An 18,877-nucleotide genomic window follows, 5' to 3' on the forward strand; every position below is an offset into this window, starting at 1 on the left:
TATATCTTCTTAGTATACGAATTATTATATCAAATTTAACAATAATATTATTGTTATATTTAAAAAAAAAACATGTAAAGATTTCAGTTATCTAGATGCTTCACCGCAACGCGTGGGCATTCACCTAGTCATTATTATTATCATTATCATTATATACTTATAAAGGAAACATTTTTCTTTTCACCACATTCATTTGAAACTCTCATTCATTTCATTTTACCACATTAATTTGAAACTCTCATGACTTTTCAATTTCTTTCTAATAATGATTATAAGTTAGTTAATAAGGTTAAATAAATATAGAACCTAAAGTGTAAATATATATAAACTAAATTTCAATATTAAAAGAATATATTTTCTTCTACTTATAAACTTATGTTTTTAACTTTTAACATATTATACTTAATTTATTAGGTCTAATATGTTGTTGTATGTAAACCATTATCATTTTAAAGCTACAACTTTTGAATAAGTTGTATAAAATATTTGAATTGTTAACTTAAGTATAACCTTACATGATCAACTTAAATATAAATTTTAGTTCAACTTAAACAACCTAAAGAATATTTTATAAATAGTTAAATGTGATAAATTGTAGTGTCTTTCTAATAACAACCTAAAGTGTAATCATAAATAAACTAAATTTCAATATTAAAATAATATATTTACTTCTTTTATTAGATTTAATATGTTGTTGTATGTAAACGATTATCAATTTAAAGCTACAACTTTTAAACAGTTTGGACAAAATACTTAAATTCTTAATTTAAATACAGTATAACATTATAGGGTCAACTTCAATATAAATTTCAGTTCCACTTAAATAACCCAATGAATATTTTGTGAATAGTTAAAAGTAATAAATTGTAGTGCTAAATGAAGAAACTAAATTGTAATATCAATTTAACTAAAATATTTCTTAAATATATTTTTATAATCGTTAAAAGTTTGAAATAAGTAGCTTAAAATAACTTCCAATAAAAATAGTTAAAAATAACTCTATATAAATGATTATATTGTAACCTTTAAAAAAATTGTTTGATGTTTTAAATAATTACAATGATAGAAATTAAAATGTTAAACAAATAAATTTAAAAAATTAATTAACAATAACAACAACTATAAATAACATTAAACCGCATATCATATTTAATTTTATTTATGAGTAACCCACGGGTAGAGATCATTCAAAAGATTGAGATTATGCAGTTTTAATAGATGTATATATTATCATATAATTCAAAATAATCAATATATTATATCAACTTAGTATAAAAATTATTATATCAAATTTAAAAACAACATTATTTTTATATTTAAAAAATTATATATATATATATATATATATATATATATATATATATATATATATATATATATAAAGATTTCAGCTATATAGATGCTTCTGCGCAACGCGCGGGCATTCGCATAGTTATATTATAAAGAAAACATTTTTCCTTTCACCACATTCATTTGAAACTCCCATGCACTTTTCCTTTCACAACATTCATTTAAGATTCTAGTAACTTTTTAATTTCTTTCTAATAATAATTATAAGTTGGTTAATAAGGTTAAATAAATATCAAACCTAAAGGGTAATCATATATAAACTAAATTTCAATATTAAAATAATATCTTTACTTCTACTTATACAGTTATGTTTTTTTAACTCATTTTTCCTTTCACAACATTCATTTGAAACTCCCATGCATTTTTCCTTTCACCACATTCATTTGAAACTTCAATGACTTTTCAATTTCTTTCTAATAATAATTATAAGTTGGTTAATAAGATTAAATAAATATCAAACCTAAAGTGTAATCATATATAAACTAAATTTTAATATTAAAATAATATCTTTACTTCAACTTATAAAGTTATGTTTTTTTTAACTTTTAACATATTATACTCAATTTATTATTTTTAATCTAGTATTGGATGTAAACCGTTATCATTTTAAAGATACAATTTTGGTAAATTTTATAAAAAAATACTTAATTTAAATCTAACATTATAGGGTCAACTTAAATATAAATTTGTGTTTAACTTAAACAACCCAAAAAATATTTTGTAAATAGTTAAAAGTGATAAATGTAGTGTCTTTTTAATAATGATTATAAGTTGGTTAAATAAGTTAAATAAATATCAAACCTAAAGTGTAATCATAAATAAACTAAATTTTAATTTTAAATAGTATTTTTACTTCTACTTATAAAGTTATGTCTTTAACTTTTAATATATTATACTTAATTTATTAGATTTAAAATGTTGTTTTATGTAAACCATTATCAGTTTAAAGCTACAACTTTTGAACAATTTGGACAAAATACTTAAATTAGTAATTTAAATATAACATTATAGAATCAACTTACATATAAATTTCAATTTCACTTAAAAAACCAAAGAATATTTTGTAAATAGTCAAAAGTGATAAATTGTAGTGATAAAAACAAAAACTAAACTATAATCTGAATTTAACTAAAATATTTCCTAAATATATTTTTATAATCGTTAAAAGTTTTCAAATAAGTATCTTAAAATAACTTACAATTATAATAGTTAAAAATAACTCTATATAAATGATTATATTGTTACATTTAAAAAAAACAATGTTTAGTGTTTTAAAAAATTATAATGATAGAAATTAAAACATTAAGCAAATAAATTTTAAAAAATTAATTAATAATAACAACAACTATAAATAACATTAAACCATATATTATATTTAATTTTATTAATGTGTAACTCGCGGGTAGAAGTCATTCAAACGATTGACTAAACTACAATATTAAAATCTCATATTACATTTCTATTTATAAATTTATGACTTTAACTTTTTAACATATTATAGTTAACTTATTAGTTTAAATATGTTGTTGTATGTGATCAATTATCATTTTAAAGTCACAACATTTGTATAATTTATGATTTGATACAAAATAGTTAAATTATTTATTTCAATATAATATTAAACAATTAACTTAAATCAAAATTTCAATTAAACTTGAAAAAAAATCGAGAGACTGTTTTATAAATAGTTAAAGATTATAAATTATAGTGTTAAACCTAAATTGTAATCCTAAAAAAAAAACGTGAAACTATTTTTTATAATAGTTAACAATTTTCAAATAAATAGCTTAAAAATAACTTACACTAAGAATAATTAAAAGTAATATTATATAAAAAAAACTATAGTATTTTCTTTAAAAACAAGAACAATTTTTTTTGTTTTAAATAACTACAATCATTGAAACTAACGGTATTCATTAAATAAATTTTAAAAACATTAAATTTCTAAAGCCAAATTAAAATAATTAAGAGTTTCAAAATACGTTATTTTAAATAACTTACAACAACAATAGTTAAAAGTAAATTATATACAAAAATTATATTGTTGTCTTTAAAAACAAAAACATTGTTTGATGTCTTAAATAATTACAATGATAGAAATTAAAATCTTAAGCAAATAAACTTTTTAAAATTACTTAATCATAACAATTATAAATATCATTAAATCATATATTATATTTAATTTTATTCATAAGTAACATGCAGGTACACATCATTAAGACAATTAGGATTATACAATTTTAAAAGATATCTACATTATCATATATTTCAAAACAAACAATGTTTATACCAACTTATTATAAGATTTATTATATAAAAGCTAATAACAATGTCATTGATATATTTAAAAACATATATTTGTAAAAAATTTAAATATATTGTTGTATTCTGCGCAACGCGCGAGTATTCTCATAGTATCTTTTAAAACTAGCATTTTTCCTTGAACTTCATGCATTTGAAACTCACAAAACACCACATTCATTTAAAACTATCAAGACACCACATTCATTTGAAACTCCCATGACTTTTAAATTTCTTTCTGATAATGATTATAAGTTGGTTAATAATGTTCAATAAATATCAAACCTAAAGTGTAATCATATATAAACTAAATTTCAATATTAAAATAATATATTTAGTTTTATTTATAAAGTTATGTCTTTAACTTTTAACGTATTATAGTTTATTTATTAATTTTAAAATGTTGTTTTATGTAAACCATTATCATTTTAAAGCTACAACTTTTGAACAGTTTGGATATCTATCTATATCATATCATCATACCATATCATCATATCATATCATATTATATCATATCATATCATATCATATCATATCATATCATATCATATCATATCATACTATACTATAAAGGAAACATTTTTCCTTTCACCACATTCATTTGAAACCCCATGACTTTTCAATTTCTTTCTAATAATGATTATAAGTTGGTTAATATCATATCATATCATCATATCATACTATACTATAAAGGAAGCATTTTTCCTTTCACCACATTCATTTGAAACTCACATGCATTTTTCCTTTCACCACATTCATTTGAAACTCCCTAAAGTGTAATCATATATAAACTAAATTTCAATATTAAAAAATATCTTTACTACTACACATAAAGTTATGTTTTTTTAACTTTTAACATATTATACTTAATTTATTAATTTTAATATATTGTTGGATGTAAACCATTATCATTTTAAAGCTATAAATTTTGAACAATTTGTATAAAATACTTCAATTATTAATTTAAATATCATATTACATGATCAACTTAAATATAAATTTTATTTTAATTTAAACAACCCAAAAAATATTTTATAAATAATTAAAAGTGATAAATTGTGATGTCTTTCTAATAATGATTATAATTTGGTTAATAAAGTTAAATAAATATCAAACCTAAAGTGTAACCATAAATAAACTAAATTTCAATTTAAAAATAATATATTTACTTCTACTTATAAAGTTATGACTTTAACTTTTAACATATTATACTTAATTTATTAAATTTAATATGTTATTGTATGTAAACCATTATCAGTTTAAAACTACAGATTTTGAACAGTTTGGACAAAATACTTAAATTGTTAATTTAAATATAACATTACAGTATCAACTTAAATATAAATTCCAGTTCCACTTAAAAAACTCAATGAATATTTTGTGGATAGTTAAAACTGATAAATTGTAGTGCCAAATACAAAAACTAAAATGTAATCTCAATTTAACTAAAATATTTTCTAAAGATATTTTGATAATGGTTAAAAGTTTTCAAATAAGTAGCTTAAAATAACTTATAATAACAACAGTTAAAAATAACTCTATATAAATGATTATATTGTTACCTTTAAAAAAAATAAGGTTTGATGTTTTAAATAATTATAATGAAAGAAATTAAAACGTTAAACAAATAAATTAAAAAAATTAATTATCAAAAAAACAACTATAAATAACTTTAAACCATATATTATATTTAATTTTCTTCATTAGTAACTCGTAGGTAGAAGTCATTTAAACGATTGAGATTATGTAGTTATAATAGATGTATAAATTATCAAATATTTCAAAATAGTCAATATATTATATCAATTTAGTATACAAATTATTATATTAAGTTTAACAACAATGTTATTGTTATATTTAGAAAAACATATATTTGTAAAGATTGCAACTATATAGGTCTTTCTGTGCAACGCGCGGATATTCGCCTAATGGTTGATATAATTGACTCAAACCGCTTCCGATGGTGAAAACAAAAATCTTTGTGGTGTTAATTCTTAATAGTTGAACTCTAAAAAACACTCATTTAAGATGCTTTTAATTCAATTTTTTATTAATTTTTTTTCTAAAACAAATGTTTGTTTAAAAATACAGAAAGTAATAGACTGCATATTTCACACTTGTTGGAATATTATATATATAATTTAGCACACTTCTTCCAAAGTGGTTATAGTTGCAAACAAAAAGGAAAATCAAAATCAAAAAGTAGAAACAACGGAATAAATTGGAGTTGTGCAGCCTTGTGTTTCACATAACTAGTTTACAACATATTCACATTTCCATTCATTTCCATGATACAACAATAGTTAGATCAAAATAAATTAGGGGTGAGCACGATTCGGTTTGGTGTGTTTATTGGCCAAAACCTCACCGCTAACTGTAAATGCGGTTAATCCATTTTCGAAACCGCTTTGTGCGGTTATTTTTGCGGTGCGTTTTTTTTTTTTTTTTTTGTTTAGGCTATTAACCGCATGGATTTGATGTAGTTATTTTGTGTGGTTTTTAACCGCAATTCAGAGTTCAAATATATTACTTGTAATAATAAAAACCCATAATGTATAGGACAATTAACTTAAATCACAAACAACTAATATCTTAACAACATCAAATCACTACTAATTAACAATAAACATCTTAAAATTGTCAAATTTTACCATTATCCAAAGTTAAACATAACAAAAAATCAACACTTTTGTCTTCTAGAATTTTATCTTTCTTTCATCCGTGAAACTTGTCTTATTTTTAATATATAATACATTAATAATTAATATATATATATATATATATATATATATATATATATATATATATATATATATATAATATGCAGTGTGGTGCGGTTTTTTTTTTGCGGTTTAAAAAACTAATAACCGCACCTCATCATAAATTTACGGTTTTTGAAAAGAAGAAAACCTCACCATCGGTTTTTATTGCGGTTGCAGTTTTTGCGGTTAATTTTAGTTATGGTGCGGCTTTAACTCACCCCTACTACAAATTCCATTGAAGTGGGAACATGATCGTGAAATTATATGTCAAAATATGATATTTAAAAAGAGTTCAAACTTAAACATTAATTTATAGATTTTTAGGGTGAGTTGTGTATATGAATATATTTGTGGGGGTGTGTTTTGTAAATGTTGTGCAGGTTAACAGGTTTATATGCGAACATCGGGTCAAACCATGGATCTTCTTTACTCGAAGTATTTAAGTGTGTAGATGTGTTTTGTAAATATTGTGCATGTTAACAGGTTTATACGCGAACATCCCAACTCCTAGATCTGAAATTTAAGGGTTTTATGCATTTCATAAGACCTAATCGATGAGTTGATGGCCCCTACTCGTCGTGTAGAGACCAAGATGGCCGCGTAATTTACAAAGCCTACTCGACGAGTTGGAAGACCCAACTCGACAAGTTGGCACCAGATCATGAAAACCCTAATTTTAAGGGTTTGCACCCTATTTAAAGGACCTTAAGTCCCTTCACCAGCCTCCCTTCCCACCTTATTGCCCAGAGAAACCCTATTGTGTGCATCATATCTCATTGTGTGTGTGTGAAAGCTTTGAAGGTGACTTTTGGTGCTCTTTTGGAAGGAAACTCGAAGATTAGAGAGATTGGAATGAGGAGTAGGCTATAGATCCGACATCTATTCTGCTTTGGCAACCATCTTGAGGTATAAAGTTGATACCTTGACCTCTTATTGCTTAGATCTCCTCTTATAAAAGTATATGGTCATTTTTTGTACAAAATGTAGTCATTCTTGGATTTGAGCTTGTCAAGAGGATGTGGTTTCAGATTTGGACACCTCTAGACCTCCATGAACATAAAGTTGCCCACTTTATCTAGTCTTGGCCCTCCTCCATGCCCTAAACCTCTTATTAAGCTTAGTTTAGGGTATTAATCCCTTTGATGCCTTGCATGCACGTAAAGTTAGCAACTTTACGTGGTATCTCAGTCATAAGAGGCTAGATCTGTAGTTTGGGGCCTTGAGTTCATCTGGAAGGGGTTGAGTACGTTAAGACAGGAAAACTCAACGAGTTGCTTAGCCAACTCGACGAGTTGATATGGTTTTTCCGCTTACTAGATGCTGAGTGAACGCGGCGAGTTGATGAGATAACTTGACGAGTTAATTAGGGTTTTTCCCAGTTTTCTTTACTAGCTGCACTCGATGAGTTGGGTCAACATGGATTGTTGACCTTGACTGTTGACTTTGACTTTGACCGTGGTTGACCAAGTTTGACTTCTGAGGGTATTTTGGTAATTTGGGATTTTATTGGAATTAGTCATATGGTGGTTACAAGCAGTTGAGTTTGCAGTTGTGAGTTGGGATTCGATTTTATCGGTTCAACACTACTTGTGAGGTGAATTTCATCACTATGCCAACAGGGTCGAAGGCACCAAGGTTGGCCCTTTTTGGATTGTTATCCTGGTTATCGCATGATGATATGCTTAGTGATCTGTTAGATCTGTATCCTAGTATATAGGATGATGCTATTTTTAATGACCTGTTAGGTCGGTATTCTGGTATATAGGATGATGTTATGATTAGTGATCTGTTAGATCTGTTTGACTGGTTGTACATGCTAGCTAGCATATGATATTATGTGTTGATTGTGTGATTGCGAGTGGGTTGGGGTGGTCTTGCTTTATGTTCTAGGCCAACAGACCTAGGGTGGGCCGGATACACTGAAGGCTCATTGGGGCATACCAGTCAGGCCGAAGGCTCGGAGAATGGTCCAGATAGGCTGAAGGTCCGGTAGGGCGGACCAGACATGCTAAAGGTTCTAAGAGTGGGCCATATAGACTGAAGGTCCGATGATGGTGGTCCAGTCATACTGAAGACTCTATATGCATGTTGTTTTTTTATATTGTTTTGGTTTGTATGGCGTTGGTATTTTGGGGGAACTCACTAAGCTTCGGACTTACAGTTTTGGATTTTGTTTCAAGTACTTCGGATAATCGCGGGAAGGCGAAGGCTTGATCGTGTACCTCCTCACATTTTATGATTTTGAATTTTGGGATACTCTGATATGAAACTATTTTGAAAATATTTTTTAATAAGGAATGGTTTTTGGATGCTTGAAAAAGTTGTAAATTTTCATAAATTGTATGGATGTTACAACATATATCTAGTCCTTGTGTAATAACAGTATGAGTGTGATATGTAGTGAGGTTTTTTGATGTATTCTATTGACGTAAACCATTTGTTTCATAGTGAATGAAATGATGATGTTGGGAGGTTCTTGAGTTGTTTATGTTTTTTAGATGGTGTCAAAGCTATCAGGCTCCGATTCTTCTATTTTGACGCTCCTTGGTGATTTCTTCACTCGATCGTCAGTTTAAGAACATATTATATGAATCCTCTCCTCGTTTCTTTTGTTTTTTTGGTTAGATCGTCATTGTTGTTGTTTGCTATAGGGTTTCACTTCTGAATCCTTAGTTTTGTTACTTCAAATGTGACTTATTCAGTTATTCATTTCGATTTAGGGTTTCCGTTGTTACTCCTTTAAATCAAAACGAATATATGTATTCTTTTTTCTCTTTAGATCCTAGTACTGCGAGGTTGTTTATAATCTTGTAGATTATTGTTGGCTTGTTGTGGTGATTCTTTTGAAGTCTCATCGGCTAGATCATTGTCAATCATCGATCAATCTCATAATCTGAAATAACTCTCTAGGGGTCGGATTTTGTCACCGATAAACCCTAGTAGGAAACAGACAAAGACAGTCGACACGTTATTGCTATTTCTCAATAGCTATGTGAGGATCTTCTTGTTCCTCTCTCTTTTGATCTTGTTCTATTCTGGGAGATCTTGGTTGTCTTGTGTACACCAGTTATTTTTTTGTTGTTTCTTTTATATTTGATTGATTTTCCTTAACTATATACTAGTTGTTTTGGGCCCAAACATACGTGGTGACCATATAGACTTAATATCAGTGCAGGTGTCTGTTTTCTTTATTACTTCCTGCTTGTTCATTGTCTTTGTCTATCTTTATGGCTGGTGATCCTACGGATCCACCTGGTGGGAGTGGAAAGGATGATCAAGTTAGTTTTGATGATCCTCTCTTCATTCACCCATCCGATAATTTTGTTAATTCAATTGTCACCACAAAGTTAACTGAAAATTTTAGACTGTGGAGAAGCTCTCTTTCTAGGGCTCTTAAGACTAGGAACAAACTTGGATTTGTTGATAGAACTTTGAAAATGAATGATGTTGATGGGTCAAAAAAGTCTAAATAGGATAGGGTTAATGTTGTTGTTTGTTCTTGGCTTCTGTCTTCTATTTATGATTCTATCTATCAGAGTCAAGCTTATTCTAAGGTTGCTGAGGATATATGGAAAAATCTTTTTGAAACATATAATAAATATGATGGTTCTGTTGTGTTTAATATTCACCAACAGATCAATTCTTTTAAACAAAATGGAATCTCATTATCAGATTACTTCAATAAGCTTGATTCCTTATGGAAAGAATTTGATGGTCTTACTAGTTTAACTGAGTGTACTTGTGAGGCTTCTATTAAACTCAAAGATCATTCTAATCTGATGAAACTTATGCAGTTTCTTTCTGGGCTTGATGATTCATATAAGTAAGTCAAAAGTCATATTTTATTGATGGAACCCTTAGCTAATGTCAAAACTGCTTTTTCCATTGTGTCAAGAGAAGAGTCTCTTCAAAGAAATGGTTCTTTGTCTTCTCTTTAGTCATCTTAGTTTGTGTCTAAATCTCATTATGTTGCATTCAACAACAGATTTAATAACATATCTAATTCTAATAAGAATAAGAACCAAATTATTCAGTGTAAAAACGATGGTATTAAATGTCATAACATAGAAAATTATTACAAGTTAATTGGTTACCCTAAGGACTTCAAGAAAAGAAATGAATATAATAACCAGAATAATTTTAGCAAAAACTTTTCTACCAATTCTACTACCACTTCTTCTGGAAGTTCAAATACATCTAATCTTTCTGATTTCGTTGGAGATTCTAAGTTTCATCAGCTTACTAAGGATCAATACATTAATTTTGTTACAACTGATTCGTGATACGCAAATTCATACGGAAGCATCTACTAGTGCTAACATGGCAGGTACTTGCTTGTTTCAAGTCTTTAATTCATTTGTAAATTTTCAAAAATGGATTGTTGGCTCGGGAGCTAATCAACATATGGTTGCGTCTGAGTGCCTTCTTCATGACACTATGGATGTGTCTAAATTAGACCTTCTTGTTAGTCATCCTAATGGTACTTCAGCTAAAATTAAGAAAATTGGTAATATGAACTTCTCTAATTCATTAACTTTGTTTGATGTATTTTATGTTCCTGGCATTAAATGTCAACTTGTTATATGTCCATAAAGTCTACAAAGACAGTAATTGTGAGGTTATTTTTAATGAACATGGCTGTAAAATTCAGGGTTTACAATCAAAGGATATGGTGGGGAATGGTAGAGAATTTAGAGGTCTCTATTATATAAATAGTGTACCTTCAGGTAATTTTTCTACTATTGTTAGCTCTTTTTCTATTTGTTGTGTATCTAAACTAACTTGGCACAACAGAATTTGCCATCCCTTTGATCAAGCTTTGGGTTCCTTAAAAACAAACATAAATTTAGTAATGAAGTTCTACCACCTTGTGATGTATGTCATAAAGCTAAACAAACAAGAGAATGCTTCTCTATTAGTCAACATGTTACTTCTAAACTTGATGAGTTAATTCATCTAGATGTATGGGGACCTTATAGAGTGACAACTTCAAATGGATTTAGGTATTTCTTGAACAGTGTGGATGATTACACTAGGGCAACTTAGGTGTATATGTTAAAGTCAAAAGATGAAGTTTATGATTGTATTCTTATTTTCTTTAATATTCTACTTAATCAATTTGGTGTTAAAATTAAAACTGTTAGGTTAGATAATGGAACTGAATTTTTAAACCATAGAATGAGACAGTTGTTGGAGTCAAAAGCTGTGTTACATCAAACATTTTGTGTTCATACTCCACAACAAAATGAATTTGTGGAGAGGAAGCACATGCATAATTTAAATGTTGCTAGATCTTTAATGTTTCAATCTGGTTTACCTCTTAAATATTGGGGAGAATCAATTTTAACTTCATTTTTCTTGATTAATAGAACTGCTACCTTTGTTTTAAATGGTGCTTCTCCTTATGAGCTTGCTTATAATAATGTTCCTGTTTTTTATAAACTTAGGGTTTTTGGTTGTTTATGTTTTGCCACTAAATTAAATAATTCTGATAAATTTTCTGAAAGAGTTGATGAATGTATTTCTCTTGGTTACTCTTTTGATAAAAAGGGTTATAAAGTTCTCAGTCTTGATTCAAATCTTGTTTTTTGTCTCCAGGGATATAAAATTCTATGAATCGGTGTTTCCTTTCCAGCTTAAGTCTTCATCTTGGACTGATAAACCTAATGTCCCTTTGAATTCAAGTGACCTGTTTTCCTATGATGAGTCATTGCATTCTAGTATTCTTCTTAATAACACTAGTTTAGACAACTTGAGAAGTGTCCATCAGTTAGATGGTGCTAGTGTAGACCAAAACTTGGATGAGACTTGTCCCTTTAATGTCAGCAATCAGACTAGTGAGGCACATGTGCCTTCTTCTGGTGCGATGTTTCTAAGTTCTTCTACTTTGACTGAGGAAAGCGGTTCGATTAATACTAGTCCTTCTGAGAGTCAGTCAATTATGGTCACTAGGTATGGACGTAATGTACACATCCTAGTTAGGTTTAGTGATTATGTTGTGGAGGGAAAACACAAATATGGAATTGAACAATCTGTTAACTATTCGGCTCTTAATAATGAAAATCTTTGTTTTGTTTCTAATCTTAATAAAATTGTTGAACCAAAAAAACTATAGTGAGGCTGCATTAGATCCAAATTAGATAAAAGTTATGAATGAGGAAATGGAAGCACTTTATAGGAATAACACTTGGGAAATCACTAATCTTCCTAAAGGAAGAAAAGATATAGGTTGTTCAAATATAAATATAATGGAGATATAGAAAGATATAAAGCCATACTTGTGGCTAGAGTTTATAACCAAAGAGAAAGTATTGACTATGAGGAGACTTTTTCTCCTGTAGCCAAGATTGTTACTATTCGTATTGTAATTTCTTTAGTTGTTCATAATTAATGGCCTCTTTATCAACTAGACAATAATAATGCCTTTTTATATGGGGATCTTACTGAAAGTGTTTATATGAACTTACCTGAAGGGTATCATTCAAAAGATGATGTTAGGGTTTGTAAATTGCTAAAATCTATCTATGGGCTTAAACAAGCTCCTAGAAAGTGGAATGAGAAATTGTGTTCCTCTCTTTCCACTTTTGGTTTTAAACAGAGTATAAATGATTACTCTTTATTTGTTAGGAATTTTCAAGATACTATTGTTGTGCTTCTTGTTTATGTAGATGACATTATTATAACTGGAAATTACAACATTGAATTGAATAATGTCAAAAACTTTCTTAAATATTAATTCTTAATCAAAGATTTGGGGAATTTGAAATATTTTTTTAGGTATAGAAGTTATAAAAACTCATAATGGCATTTATCTTAACCAAAGGAAATATTGCATGGAATTACTTCATGAATTTGGTATGCTTGCATGTAAGCCTGTCAAAACACCTCTTGAAGCTAATTTGGTTATTAAAAGAGAATGTGATTTAGATAGTTCTGATTATTTGGTGAATATAACTGAGTATCAAAAAATTATAGGTAAATTGATTTATTTGACAATTAATCATCCAGATATTTCATATATTGTCCAATTATTAAGTCAATATATTCATAAACCTTATAAATCTCATGTTAATATTGCATTTAGACTTTTGAGATAATTTAAGAACAGTCCAGGTAAAGTATTCATTTAACAAAATCTAATTCTTTTAATCTGATTGGGTTTGTGGATGATGTATGTGCTAAGTGTCTGTTTAGTCGTAAGTCGGTTACTAGATATCTTGTCTACTTAAGTGGATCACTTGTCTCTTAGAAGAGCAAGAAGCAAAGTACTGTTTTGTTGGATTAGTGTCTAAGTCCATAACTGTATTTGGTATGTACTTGGCCCGGTTGTGCGTGGTCCTTTTGGGTTGCCTTCACTAAAGAAACTTGGCTGGAGGAATAATATAGAAAAAGGTGATTATGGTTTATTAATAAATTATAAGACTAATATATTAAAAGAGAAATCATATTTGTTTAATTAACATTGGTCAAGAATTAATTAAGAATTAATTTTTTGATCAAAAGGAAGTTAATTGAACTAAGGGGACTGAATTGTAATTATGTGATGATTGCAAAGTTGGGCAAGGAAACCCTAATGGATAGGGTGGAAGAATTCTAGGGATAAAGCCTTAAGAATTTGTCCATGATAGGGATTCTAGAATTATCTTATGGGCTGCTTGGTGGCTAAGTGACCAGATAAGGATAATGACTGAAACCCTAATTCCTACACCTATATAAAGGACCCTTGGGCATGAGAAATTCGGCCACTTGAACCCTAGAAGCCTTTGAGCCGAATTTCACCTCCTCTCTCTCTCTCTCTCTCTCTCTCTCTCTCTTGTTTCCTCCAATTGTTCTTGGTGTTTGTGATTCATTAGAGGCACAACATTTGAGGTTCTAAAGTTCTCAAGGCTTCAAGATCTTCAATCAACAACAAGGTAATCATCTAGATATGCTTTTGTTATGTTAATTTCGAATTATACTCACTAGATCTAGGGTTTGAAAGTCTTAGATGAATTGCATGTACTATAGAGAAACCTAGATCCAAGCATTAGGGTTTTCATGAGCACATAGGATGTTCTTTTGGCTCAAACCCATTCGTGGTATCAGAGCCTGGTTTGGTTTCTATTGTATTGATGCCTTGTAAGCTATCATGCTTTAAATTCGTTTTTTGTGTTTTCTGTCTGATGAACTTGACAAGTTCCATTAAGAACTCGATGAGTTGGATGAACTCGACGAGTTCCAATGTGAACTCGACGAGTTTTGTTGTCAGATAGAGAGATTCTTGGAATTTTTTGCTGTTTTGCTTAAGGATAATAACCTGAATCGTTTTTTACTAATAAAATTCGAATTTTTGTATTGTTTTATGATTATCCTTACCAAATCAAAAGATAATTACCAATTGTTTGAATAATAAATTCCTTATTTGATAATATTTGATTATTTAAATTAATTATTGAATTATCTTGTAAATAAAATTGATTAGGTCAAATTTAGATAATCATTAAATTAATTGTTTAATTTAAATTATTTGTTATTTGATCCTTTGTGTTTTGAAAAGTTCAAAACTTGTCCTCAAGTTTTGAAATTTAAATTTTTGATTAAAAGTTTAATTTGAACTATTTAAATTTCAAACCCTAGAATTTTACAAGTTTAAATTTCAGCCTTATGCTTTATAATATTATAAGATTAATATATATATATATATATATATATATATATATATATATATATATATATATATATAACTTAAATGCTAGTCTTACCGTTAGTAGGTCTCATTCACGAAGCCGATCTATAAGGGGGGTATGAGGTTCTGGCCTATAAAATGGTCGTTTAATGGGTGTCCACTCTCACCCATCGCTTCCTTGATTGGTGGAGGTCGTTAGCCGAACGGGTAGGATAGGGCAAACCTTTCCTTATTAAAAGTATAATGAATCTATATATAGTAAGTAAATGTTTTCTACAAAATTCCCAATCTTAGTTACTTTAGGCTAAAGTGAATTGATGCAATTCCATGAAATTACACTTTGTACCCTTGATAAGACGTTAGTGGAGCGTGTGTGGTTAACCGTCACACTAATTGGGTTCTAAGCAAAGGTGGCAAATGGTGACTCATTGTTTGTCATAGTTCAATGAAGCGTGTGTGGTTAACCGGCACATCGAATAGGTGACTGTAACAATGAGGGCACCATGTATATTTGCATGGTTATTCACACCCGCTTTATGATCCTCGACATCCTAGTCACAAACTAGAGGGGCATATTGAGATTTAAACATGCCATTGAAAAGTTCAATGAATCTCAAAAGATCTAGGAGTTTTCAATACATTTAAAACTCAATCTCTTTTTCGTTTTTCATGGTGGAGAATTAGTGAATCGTCATTCACTTACCTTCAAATTATTTACTTGTTAGATTACGGCATCCCTCTTCTAATTTGTAAATAATGTTGTTGAATCCTAGCCCTAATTTCTCATTTGGGTGTTTAATTGGGGATTTATTTCTAATCAAACGTTGTTCTTTTTCCTTTTCAGATGTCGAACGTCAACAACAATGCTTTCGGCTCGAATTCCACCGGCTCATTCTCACTCATGAGTTTGTATGGGAGAGTGATCTTTGACGGGTCCAATTTCAATGATTGGATCCGCAACATCCGAATGGTCACTCACTACGAGGACAAAGAGTATGTCCTCGATGAGAAGCTAAAGGAAATCAATGTCAACACTGCCTCTGCTGAAGAGATCGCGGCCTTTGACGCCCATGAGCGTGATGCTACGAAATTCCATTGCATCATGTTGGCGACCATGACTGCAGAACTCTAGAAGTCCTATGAGGAAATGTATCTTAATAAGATGCATCAAGACTTATTGGACCAGTACCACCAAAGCGCGAGGCAAAAAAGGTATGAGATCATCACTTCGATGATCACTACTAGAATGGTAATGGAGAGTCCCTTACTGCTCATCTACAAAAGATGCAAAGATATGTTGATCGCCTGCTGAAGTTGAATGTTAACTTCGATAAAGAGCTGGCAATTGACATTATCCTTCACTCCTTGCCTCCCTGCTACAACCAGTTCCACATGACCTACCACATGAATAAGGAATAGGTCACTTTGAGCAAGCTTCAAGGCTTTTTAAGGACTGCTAAGAGCAATCTCAAAGATAAGTCTGTTGCATCAACTCTAACTCCTGCTGTAACGCCCGCAGATCCGGGCTAGTCAATTTAGAGACAATAAGTGTCGAAAATGACTTTTTGGCAAAAGATTATTTATAATAAATAGTCTTAACCAAGTTGTAGAATAGGTCTCAATATTTCCGTACATATAAAGAACGCCGAAATCCGAGTTATAACGAAGAAGTTATGGCCCGTCGAAGTTTTACGGCAAAACTGGCACGACACCGGGAAGCGTAAATAGTGAATTTACGATAGAGCGAGATTTATCCTTAGCAATCTAAACAAAAGTTGTAGAATATGTTAAACCGAGAAAATCCATAAAAAGAACGCCCAAATCTGACTTCGTATGAAGAAGTTATGATTTTTCTAAGATTCGACTTAGCAGTGCACGGCCCGAAACTCGAATTTTAGTTCGAGTGGTTTTTGGCTTACACGGCCTAAATGAGAGTTGAAGATCTCATTAATATGAACTCAACGGTAAAAAGATAGACGAAAACGGAGTCCGTATGAAGGAGTTATGAATTCTTCGCGGTCATTTAGTAGTCTAATCACCTCCTACTGTTAAATTTGAGATCGGGTCGAGAATTAGCCGACGGAGTCTAAATGAAAGTTGTAGATCTTGATTTTACCTACACGTTGAAAAAAGGAACGTCAAAAACGGAGCTCGTATGCGAGAGTTATGATTTTTCTAAGTTTGAAGGCTGATACGCGATAGGGGCTGACGTGGCACCACCAGAATTGGACACATGGCACCACCAGAAGGCTGCCACATGCACCAACTCGACGAGTAGGTCCTCCTACTCGGCGAGTAGGTCATTCAGCACCTCTATAAATAGAGGTGTCGGGTTCCCTCATTTCCTCACCCCTCAACCCTCTTCTTTCTCTCTCTATACTCTCTCTCTAAGCTCCCTAACCCCCCTAAAGCCTAGCTAAACCCCTTAGCACCTGAAGGAAGCCCCGAGGCTCCCGGAGCCCCGAGAAAAGAGCCTTTCGGCTCGGGAACGCTGCTCAAGTGAAGCCCGGTTTTCGAGAAAACCTGCTGTAAGTGAGCTATGCCTACCCTATCTTTAGTATAACTTATGTTTTAATATAGTAACGTTATTAGGAACTTATAATGAGTATTTGGGCTATTATTATGAGTTATATCGAGTGTTATTTAACGCTTATATAATAATAATAATAGCTATACTATTAATTTGTCGCGGTTATCGTTAGACTAAACCCTAGTGGTATTGATATTAGGTTTTATCGAAGGAAAATTGTTTTGAGAGTATCGAAGCGTTGTCCGAGTGCTGAGTCACCACCTTTCAGGTGAGTGCATGGTCCCCTTCAACTTACACATAGATATGAAGTATTTACTACATGCTATCTGTGCATATTGTCTGTTTACTTGCTGTCTATGCTCGGTGAAAGATTTTATACATGTTTTAAATGATTTAAACTATATATGTATTTTATATCTACGAAAATGTTTGGGTAAAACATGGGTAGATATAATAGATGAAATATGATTTGGACGATGAGTTGAGAGGTGATATAGACCATGAGGTATGGGTGAGAGGTGTACGATGTGAGAAGCCTTTTTCCCAAACGTTGTCCCTGTCATTCAGCAGAGTATGGATGACAACCACAGACTATTCTAGACAGTCCAGTGGAACACTAGCAGGATCGCAACCTGTAGGTATTGTGAATGATGTGTTCACCCGGTGTACTCTAAACCTTGGTGACCATGCAGACTTGGTACCTAAACCTTGGTGATCATGCAGACTTGATGCCTAAACCCTGGCGACTATGCAGACTTAGTGCCTAAACCCTGGCGACTATGCAGACTTAGTGCCCGTTGTGTAAACCATGGCAACGATGGACTTCGTTCCGATTCCTTTGGATGATCCTTAGTAATGAATGAACGAGGAATAAGATGATTCTTAGGGTAGATCCTTAAGAATAAAGAATATAATGGTGATGGGTAATGGGGTTTAATTGCTTGATTGTTTAAACATAATAATTATATTATTGTGGGTTGAAAACCCTGTGTACTCACCAGGTTTCTCAACCTGACCCACTCAGTTTATTTATATCACAGGTGTTGATATGAAGTCACATTACACTGAGAGATTTAGAGAGATGTAGATCACTAGTGTAAATAAATGTAAGTTCTGTTTATGCTTATGTTTCTGTATTAACGATGACATCCCAAACGTTTTAAAATGAATAAAATATGTTTCTTCGAAAATGTCTTAATAACGTATTTATCATGTTTTTCTGGGAACAAATTCCGCAATATTTTTATTAAAAAAAGTACTCTGATTTTT

Source organism: Lactuca serriola, chromosome 2 (assembly GCF_051521515.1).
Source record: "Lactuca serriola cultivar US96UC23 chromosome 2, Lser_US96UC23_V15, whole genome shotgun sequence".
Taxonomy (NCBI): domain Eukaryota; kingdom Viridiplantae; phylum Streptophyta; class Magnoliopsida; order Asterales; family Asteraceae; genus Lactuca; species Lactuca serriola.